We start from the raw sequence: 9,552 nt of genomic DNA, 5'->3' as shown, positions 1-9,552 counted from the left end.
TTTAATATATGGTCCCCAGATAGGGGACGTATCAGATATTAAACTGATAAGAACAGATACTACACTTGATCTTAGCCAAAAGGCCGAGAAGCGATAACCGTGAAAGGGGCGGGCCCAACAAGGTCCCCTTCATGGGCACTATCACTGCTTGCTGTCAGGGAGGCTGCCAGACAATTTTCCATGCACACTCTGGGCTGGGGGGCAGTCAACCACCAGTACACACAGCAGAACCTAAACCCATACCATTATTGCTAAGCAGCAAGACAGGGGCCCATTGCACTCCCACGGGGCCTTTTTAAATGCAATCCATAACCCGGATTTGCCAGGAACCCTTCTTACTCCTCCTACTTGCATGTGACACTGGGCTTAGGATCTGCATAGGAAACACACACACAAGCACACACCTACCTTTGTTGCCTGCAGATGCCTCCTTGGCTGTCCCCAAACGGTATCAAACCAACACCCACGGGAAGCTGTAAGCATAGAGGACATGCCTGCACCCCATTGGACTTACCTGTGTGGGTTAAATCCGGGTTATTTGACAACCTATGGCGGTGATGGTTCTGCTCAGGCAGAGCAGTGCTGATGCTCCTCATAAAGCTGTCGCTGCTGTGAAGGTTCTAGGTGACATCACAAATCCCTATGGTTACATACACAACAAAGCTGGGTTGTTGTTGTTTACACTCTGCAAGGCCTGTGGAAGTCAGTGACATCATAGCACTGTAGTTCTGAGGGTTCTAGATGGATGCAACAATCTCCTGTTGCTTCTATGAAGGCCATAATAGACGACATCACCAAACAGCTCCATAGTCACATACACAGCAAAGGAGAGATGTTGTTTACACCTAGTGATGTCAGTGGTATTGAGTGACATCACAGCACAGTGCTAAGGCTCCTGGGCCTGGACACAGCAGCGGCTGCAATATCTCAACGGAGAATACGTTTATATATATGTGTGTGTGTGCGCGTATATATATATATATATATATATATATATATATATATATATTTCTCCGCCGAAATCACTTTTAAACCCATTTCCACCTTTTTTTCCCTTCTCTTCCTCTTACTTTTTTTTCACGTTTTTTTACGTTTTTCTCCTTTTCGCCTCTTTTCTGGGCGTATTATTCTTCTTTTTCTTCTTTTTTTTCGTCTAATGCATACCCCATCAGTGCAGCAATGCTTATTCAATACCGCCAGCAGATGGAGACACTGGGGGATAATTTTCTAAGGATTTATACTGATTTTTCCTGTCTGAATTTGTCGCACAGAAAGTTGCAGGCCAAATATGTGTGACATTTCTGCGACTTTAGCTTCTAGAGCATTTTTACAACATTATACATAGGTGCTGAATACATAAAAAGCGACTGTTCAGCGACAGACAAGTCGCATCGGCTGAAAGTAGGCCAGAATGTCAGTCCATGTTGGAGCAGGTTTAGATACAGTCTAAAGTATAGATCTCAAAGTCTGTGCACAGAATTTAGCAAGGGCCTCGCACCTTCTGATGCATCAGGTAGGTGCACAATAGCATAGCCTAACCCTCTGTACTTTGGTCTATATTGATGCGGGACATAGACAGCCAGCTGATGACCAATCCATTAGTGCAATGGATGGCTGGAAGCATTTGTCTTTGCCTTTGCAATACCACAGAAGCAATGCATGGTCAATGTACAGCAATGACACACCTGTGTGAACAGCCAGGAGACCCCCCCCCCCATGTTATGTTACATAGTTACATAGTTAGTACGGTCGAAAAAAGACATATGTCCATCAAGTTCAACCAGGGAATTAAGGGGTAGGGGTGTGGCGCGATATTGGGGAAGGGATGAGATTTTATATTTCTTCATAAGCATTAATCTTATTTTGTCAATTAGGAACATTCAGCACCCACCCGCTATCAAGGCAGCTGCCTATCATGTCATGCCCTACCTGCACAGGTGTGCTGGCTACTCAAATGATCCAATTAAGGAGGCCATTTAGTCAGCAGCAGCAGAAGTCCTGTGCCTGGACGCTCCAACAGCGGCCAGACACAAGCAGAAGCAGCAGAAGCAGCAGCAGCAGCACCACCTTTTGTTTTTTGGCTGCAGCAGCAAGGCCCACAGGGCTGGCTAGCTGGCTAGCCAGCAAGCAGGTAGCAATGAAAGTAGGAATCTTTCTTTTTAACCCTGTAAGGGGGTGGTGCACTGTACCCGAAGATACTGCCATATCGGGTCAATGCATAGGGCGACGGAAGCAAGCTTCGAAATCGGCCCCCGTTCTCAAAAATCCATTTAATATATGGTCCCCAGATAGGGGACGTATCAGATATTAAACTGATAAGAACAGATACTACACTTGATCTTAGCCAAAAGGCCGAGAAGCGATAACCGTGAAAGGGGCGGGCCCAACAAGGTCCCCTTCATGGGCACTATCACTGCTTGCTGTCAGGGAGGCTGCCAGACAATTTTCCATGCACACTCTGGGCTGGGGGGCAGTCAACCACCAGTACACACAGCAGAACCTAAACCCATACCATTATTGCTAAGCAGCAAGACAGGGGCCCATTGCACTCCCACGGGGCCTTTTTAAATGCAATCCATAACCCGGATTTGCCAGGAACCCTTCTTACTCCTCCTACTTGCATGTGACACTGGGCTTAGGATCTGCATAGGAAACACACACACAAGCACACACCTACCTTTGTTGCCTGCAGATGCCTCCTTGGCTGTCCCAAACGGTATCAAACCAACACCCACGGGAAGCTGTAAGCATAGAGGACATGCCTGCACCCCATTGGACTTACCTGTGTGGGTTAAATCCGGGTTATTTGACAACCTATGGCGGTGATGGTTCTGCTCAGGCAGAGCAGTGCTGATGCTCCTCATAAAGCTGTCGCTGCTGTGAAGGTTCTAGGTGACATCACAAATCCCTATGGTTACATACACAACAAAGCTGGGTTGTTGTTGTTTACACTCTGCAAGGCCTGTGGAAGTCAGTGACATCATAGCACTGTAGTTCTGAGGGTTCTAGATGGATGCAACAATCTCCTGTTGCTTCTATGAAGGCCATAATAGACGACATCACCAAACAGCTCCATAGTCACATACACAGCAAAGGAGAGATGTTGTTTACACCTAGTGATGTCAGTGGTATTGAGTGACATCACAGCACAGTGCTAAGGCTCCTGGGCCTGGACACAGCAGCGGCTGCAATATCTCAACGGAGAATACGTTTATATATATGTGTGTGTGTGCGCGTATATATATATATATATATATATATATATATATATATATATATATATATTTCTCCGCCGAAATCACTTTTAAACCCATTTCCACCTTTTTTTCCCTTCTCTTCCTCTTACTTTTTTTTCACGTTTTTTTACGTTTTTCTCCTTTTCGCCTCTTTTCTGGGCGTATTATTCTTCTTTTTCTTCTTTTTTTTCGTCTAATGCATACCCCATCAGTGCAGCAATGCTTATTCAATACCGCCAGCAGATGGAGACACTGGGGGATAATTTTCTAAGGATTTATACTGATTTTTCCTGTCTGAATTTGTCGCACAGAAAGTTGCAGGCCAAATATGTGTGACATTTCTGCGACTTTAGCTTCTAGAGCATTTTTACAACATTATACATAGGTGCTGAATACATAAAAGCGACTGTTCAGCGACAGACAAGTCGCATCGGCTGAAAGTAGGCCAGAATGTCAGTCCATGTTGGAGCAGGTTTAGATACAGTCTAAAGTATAGATCTCAAAGTCTGTGCACAGAATTTAGCAAGGGCCTCGCACCTTCTGATGCATCAGGTAGGTGCACAATAGCATAGCCTAACCCTCTGTACTTTGGTCTATATTGATGCGGGACATAGACAGCCAGCTGATGACCAATCCATTAGTGCAATGGATGGCTGGAAGCATTTGTCTTTGCCTTTGCAATACCACAGAAGCAATGCATGGTCAATGTACAGCAATGACACACCCTGTGTGAACAGCCAGGAGACCCCCCCCCCCATGTTATGTTACATAGTTACATAGTTAGTACGGTCGAAAAAAGACATATGTCCATCAAGTTCAACCAGGGAATTAAGGGGTAGGGGTGTGGCGCGATATTGGGGAAGGGATGAGATTTTATATTTCTTCATAAGCATTAATCTTATTTTGTCAATTAGGAACATTCAGCACCCACCCGCTATCAAGGCAGCTGCCTATCATGTCATGCCCTACCTGCACAGGTGTGCTGGCTACTCAAATGATCCAATTAAGGAGGCCATTTAGTCAGCAGCAGCAGAAGTCCTGTGCCTGGACGCTCCAACAGCGGCCAGACACAAGCAGAAGCAGCAGAAGCAGCAGCAGCAGCACCACCTTTTGTTTTTTGGCTGCAGCAGCAAGGCCCACAGGGCTGGCTAGCTGGCTAGCCAGCAAGCAGGTAGCAATGAAAGTAGGAATCTTTCTTTTTAACCCTGTAAGGGGGTGGTGCACTGTACCCGAAGATACTGCCATATCGGGTCAATGCATAGGGCGACGGAAGCAAGCTTCGAAATCGGCCCCCGTTCTCAAAAATCCATTTAATATATGGTCCCCAGATAGGGGACGTATCAGATATTAAACTGATAAGAACAGATACTACACTTGATCTTAGCCAAAAGGCCGAGAAGCGATAACCGTGAAAGGGGCGGGCCCAACAAGGTCCCCTTCATGGGCACTATCACTGCTTGCTGTCAGGGAGGCTGCCAGACAATTTTCCATGCACACTCTGGGCTGGGGGGCAGTCAACCACCAGTACACACAGCAGAACCTAAACCCATACCATTATTGCTAAGCAGCAAGACAGGGGCCCATTGCACTCCCACGGGGCCTTTTTAAATGCAATCCATAACCCGGATTTGCCAGGAACCCTTCTTACTCCTCCTACTTGCATGTGACACTGGGCTTAGGATCTGCATAGGAAACACACACACAAGCACACACCTACCTTTGTTGCCTGCAGATGCCTCCTTGGCTGTCCCCAAACGGTATCAAACCAACACCCACGGGAAGCTGTAAGCATAGAGGACATGCCTGCACCCCATTGGACTTACCTGTGTGGGTTAAATCCGGGTTATTTGACAACCTATGGCGGTGATGGTTCTGCTCAGGCAGAGCAGTGCTGATGCTCCTCATAAAGCTGTCGCTGCTGTGAAGGTTCTAGGTGACATCACAAATCCCTATGGTTACATACACAACAAAGCTGGGTTGTTGTTGTTTACACTCTGCAAGGCCTGTGGAAGTCAGTGACATCATAGCACTGTAGTTCTGAGGGTTCTAGATGGATGCAACAATCTCCTGTTGCTTCTATGAAGGCAATAATAGACGACATCACCAAACAGCTCCATAGTCACATACACAGCAAAGGAGAGATGTTGTTTACACCTAGTGATGTCAGTGGTATTGAGTGACATCACAGCACAGTGCTAAGGCTCCTGGGCCTGGACACAGCAGCGGCTGCAATATCTCAACGGAGAATACGTTTATATATATGTGTGTGTGTGCGCGTATATATATATATATATATATATATATATATATATTTCTCCGCCGAAATCACTTTTAAACCCATTTCCACCTTTTTTTCCCTTCTCTTCCTCTTACTTTTTTTTCACGTTTTTTTACGTTTTTCTCCTTTTCGCCTCTTTTCTGGGCGTATTATTCTTCTTTTTCTTCTTTTTTTTCGTCTAATGCATACCCCATCAGTGCAGCAATGCTTATTCAATACCGCCAGCAGATGGAGACACTGGGGGATAATTTTCTAAGGATTTATACTGATTTTTCCTGTCTGAATTTGTCGCACAGAAAGTTGCAGGCCAAATATGTGTGACATTTCTGCGACTTTAGCTTCTAGAGCATTTTTACAACATTATACATAGGTGCTGAATACATAAAAAGCGACTGTTCAGCGACAGACAAGTCGCATCGGCTGAAAGTAGGCCAGAATGTCAGTCCATGTTGGAGCAGGTTTAGATACAGTCTAAAGTATAGATCTCAAAGTCTGTGCACAGAATTTAGCAAGGGCCTCGCACCTTCTGATGCATCAGGTAGGTGCACAATAGCATAGCCTAACCCTCTGTACTTTGGTCTATATTGATGCGGGACATAGACAGCCAGCTGATGACCAATCCATTAGTGCAATGGATGGCTGGAAGCATTTGTCTTTGCCTTTGCAATACCACAGAAGCAATGCATGGTCAATGTACAGCAATGACACACCTGTGTGAACAGCCAGGAGACCCCCCCCCCCCATGTTATGTTACATAGTTACATAGTTAGTACGGTCGAAAAAAGACATATGTCCATCAAGTTCAACCAGGGAATTAAGGGGTAGGGGTGTGGCGCGATATTGGGGAAGGGATGAGATTTTATATTTCTTCATAAGCATTAATCTTATTTTGTCAATTAGGAACATTCAGCACCCACCCGCTATCAAGGCAGCTGCCTATCATGTCATGCCCTACCTGCACAGGTGTGCTGGCTACTCAAATGATCCAATTAAGGAGGCCATTTAGTCAGCAGCAGCAGAAGTCCTGTGCCTGGACGCTCCAACAGCGGCCAGACACAAGCAGAAGCAGCAGAAGCAGCAGCAGCAGCACCACCTTTTGTTTTTTGGCTGCAGCAGCAAGGCCCACAGGGCTGGCTAGCTGGCTAGCCAGCAAGCAGGTAGCAATGAAAGTAGGAATCTTTCTTTTTAACCCTGTAAGGGGGTGGTGCACTGTACCCGAAGATACTGCCATATCGGGTCAATGCATAGGGCGACGGAAGCAAGCTTCGAAATCGGCCCCCGTTCTCAAAAATCCATTTAATATATGGTCCCCAGATAGGGGACGTATCAGATATTAAACTGATAAGAACAGATACTACACTTGATCTTAGCCAAAAGGCCGAGAAGCGATAACCGTGAAAGGGGCGGGCCCAACAAGGTCCCCTTCATGGGCACTATCACTGCTTGCTGTCAGGGAGGCTGCCAGACAATTTTCCATGCACACTCTGGGCTGGGGGGCAGTCAACCACCAGTACACACAGCAGAACCTAAACCCATACCATTATTGCTAAGCAGCAAGACAGGGGCCCATTGCACTCCCACGGGGCCTTTTTAAATGCAATCCATAACCCGGATTTGCCAGGAACCCTTCTTACTCCTCCTACTTGCATGTGACACTGGGCTTAGGATCTGCATAGGAAACACACACACAAGCACACACCTACCTTTGTTGCCTGCAGATGCCTCCTTGGCTGTCCCCAAACGGTATCAAACCAACACCCACGGGAAGCTGTAAGCATAGAGGACATGCCTGCACCCCATTGGACTTACCTGTGTGGGTTAAATCCGGGTTATTTGACAACCTATGGCGGTGATGGTTCTGCTCAGGCAGAGCAGTGCTGATGCTCCTCATAAAGCTGTCGCTGCTGTGAAGGTTCTAGGTGACATCACAAATCCCTATGGTTACATACACAACAAAGCTGGGTTGTTGTTGTTTACACTCTGCAAGGCCTGTGGAAGTCAGTGACATCATAGCACTGTAGTTCTGAGGGTTCTAGATGGATGCAACAATCTCCTGTTGCTTCTATGAAGGCCATAATAGACGACATCACCAAACAGCTCCATAGTCACATACACAGCAAAGGAGAGATGTTGTTTACACCTAGTGATGTCAGTGGTATTGAGTGACATCACAGCACAGTGCTAAGGCTCCTGGGCCTGGACACAGCAGCGGCTGCAATATCTCAACGGAGAATACGTTTATATATATGTGTGTGTGTGCGCGTATATATATATATATATATATATATATATATATATATATATATATTTCTCCGCCGAAATCACTTTTAAACCCATTTCCACCTTTTTTTCCCTTCTCTTCCTCTTACTTTTTTTTCACGTTTTTTTACGTTTTTCTCCTTTTCGCCTCTTTTCTGGGCGTATTATTCTTCTTTTTCTTCTTTTTTTTCGTCTAATGCATACCCCATCAGTGCAGCAATGCTTATTCAATACCGCCAGCAGATGGAGACACTGGGGGATAATTTTCTAAGGATTTATACTGATTTTTCCTGTCTGAATTTGTCGCACAGAAAGTTGCAGGCCAAATATGTGTGACATTTCTGCGACTTTAGCTTCTAGAGCATTTTTACAACATTATACATAGGTGCTGAATACATAAAAAGCGACTGTTCAGCGACAGACAAGTCGCATCGGCTGAAAGTAGGCCAGAATGTCAGTCCATGTTGGAGCAGGTTTAGATACAGTCTAAAGTATAGATCTCAAAGTCTGTGCACAGAATTTAGCAAGGGCCTCGCACCTTCTGATGCATCAGGTAGGTGCACAATAGCATAGCCTAACCCTCTGTACTTTGGTCTATATTGATGCGGGACATAGACAGCCAGCTGATGACCAATCCATTAGTGCAATGGATGGCTGGAAGCATTTGTCTTTGCCTTTGCAATACCACAGAAGCAATGCATGGTCAATGTACAGCAATGACACACCTGTGTGAACAGCCAGGAGACCCCCCCCCCCCATGTTATGTTACATAGTTACATAGTTAGTACGGTCGAAAAAAGACATATGTCCATCAAGTTCAACCAGGGAATTAAGGGGTAGGGGTGTGGCGCGATATTGGGGAAGGGATGAGATTTTATATTTCTTCATAAGCATTAATCTTATTTTGTCAATTAGGAACATTCAGCACCCACCCGCTATCAAGGCAGCTGCCTATCATGTCATGCCCTACCTGCACAGGTGTGCTGGCTACTCAAATGATCCAATTAAGGAGGCCATTTAGTCAGCAGCAGCAGAAGTCCTGTGCCTGGACGCTCCAACAGCGGCCAGACACAAGCAGAAGCAGCAGAAGCAGCAGCAGCAGCACCACCTTTTGTTTTTTGGCTGCAGCAGCAAGGCCCACAGGGCTGGCTAGCTGGCTAGCCAGCAAGCAGGTAGCAATGAAAGTAGGAATCTTTCTTTTTAACCCTGTAAGGGGGTGGTGCACTGTACCCGAAGATACTGCCATATCGGGTCAATGCATAGGGCGACGGAAGCAAGCTTCGAAATCGGCCCCCGTTCTCAAAAATCCATTTAATATATGGTCCCCAGATAGGGGACGTATCAGATATTAAACTGATAAGAACAGATACTACACTTGATCTTAGCCAAAAGGCCGAGAAGCGATAACCGTGAAAGGGGCGGGCCCAACAAGGTCCCCTTCATGGGCACTATCACTGCTTGCTGTCAGGGAGGCTGCCAGACAATTTTCCATGCACACTCTGGGCTGGGGGGCAGTCAACCACCAGTACACACAGCAGAACCTAAACCCATACCATTATTGCTAAGCAGCAAGACAGGGGCCCATTGCACTCCCACGGGGCCTTTTTAAATGCAATCCATAACCCGGATTTGCCAGGAACCCTTCTTACTCCTCCTACTTGCATGTGACACTGGGCTTAGGATCTGCATAGGAAACACACACACAAGCACACACCTACCTTTGTTGCCTGCAGATGCCTCCTTGGCTGTCCCCAAACGGTATCAAACCAACACCCACGG

At 46.2% G+C, this 9,552-nt stretch overlaps 4 non-coding genes and 1 pseudogene across 4 annotated transcripts; all 5 read right to left on the bottom strand.

Annotated features, from left to right (window-relative positions):
- LOC130314010 (U2 spliceosomal RNA) lies at positions 1–95 on the bottom strand (annotated as a pseudogene; the record flags this gene model as incomplete).
- A 2,078-nt stretch (positions 96–2,173) lies between these two features.
- Positions 2,174–2,364, bottom strand: LOC130314009 (U2 spliceosomal RNA). The gene has a single exon (XR_008861778.1). It is a non-coding gene; the product is annotated as a U2 spliceosomal RNA (small nuclear RNA).
- A 2,085-nt stretch (positions 2,365–4,449) lies between these two features.
- Positions 4,450–4,640, bottom strand: LOC130314008 (U2 spliceosomal RNA). The gene has a single exon (XR_008861777.1). It is a non-coding gene; the product is annotated as a U2 spliceosomal RNA (small nuclear RNA).
- Positions 4,641–6,713: 2,073 nt separating this feature from the next.
- Positions 6,714–6,904, bottom strand: LOC130314006 (U2 spliceosomal RNA). The gene has a single exon (XR_008861776.1). It is a non-coding gene; the product is annotated as a U2 spliceosomal RNA (small nuclear RNA).
- Positions 6,905–8,987: 2,083 nt separating this feature from the next.
- On the bottom strand, positions 8,988–9,178 carry LOC130314005 (U2 spliceosomal RNA). The gene has a single exon (XR_008861775.1). It is a non-coding gene; the product is annotated as a U2 spliceosomal RNA (small nuclear RNA).
- Between the last annotated feature and the right edge of the window lie 374 nt (positions 9,179–9,552).

This window comes from Hyla sarda, unplaced genomic scaffold (genome assembly GCF_029499605.1).
Source record: "Hyla sarda isolate aHylSar1 unplaced genomic scaffold, aHylSar1.hap1 scaffold_1800, whole genome shotgun sequence".
Lineage (NCBI taxonomy): Eukaryota > Metazoa > Chordata > Amphibia > Anura > Hylidae > Hyla > Hyla sarda.
The sequence above is the reverse complement of the archived record's forward strand: the minus strand, read 5'-3'. Positions and strand labels throughout refer to the sequence as shown.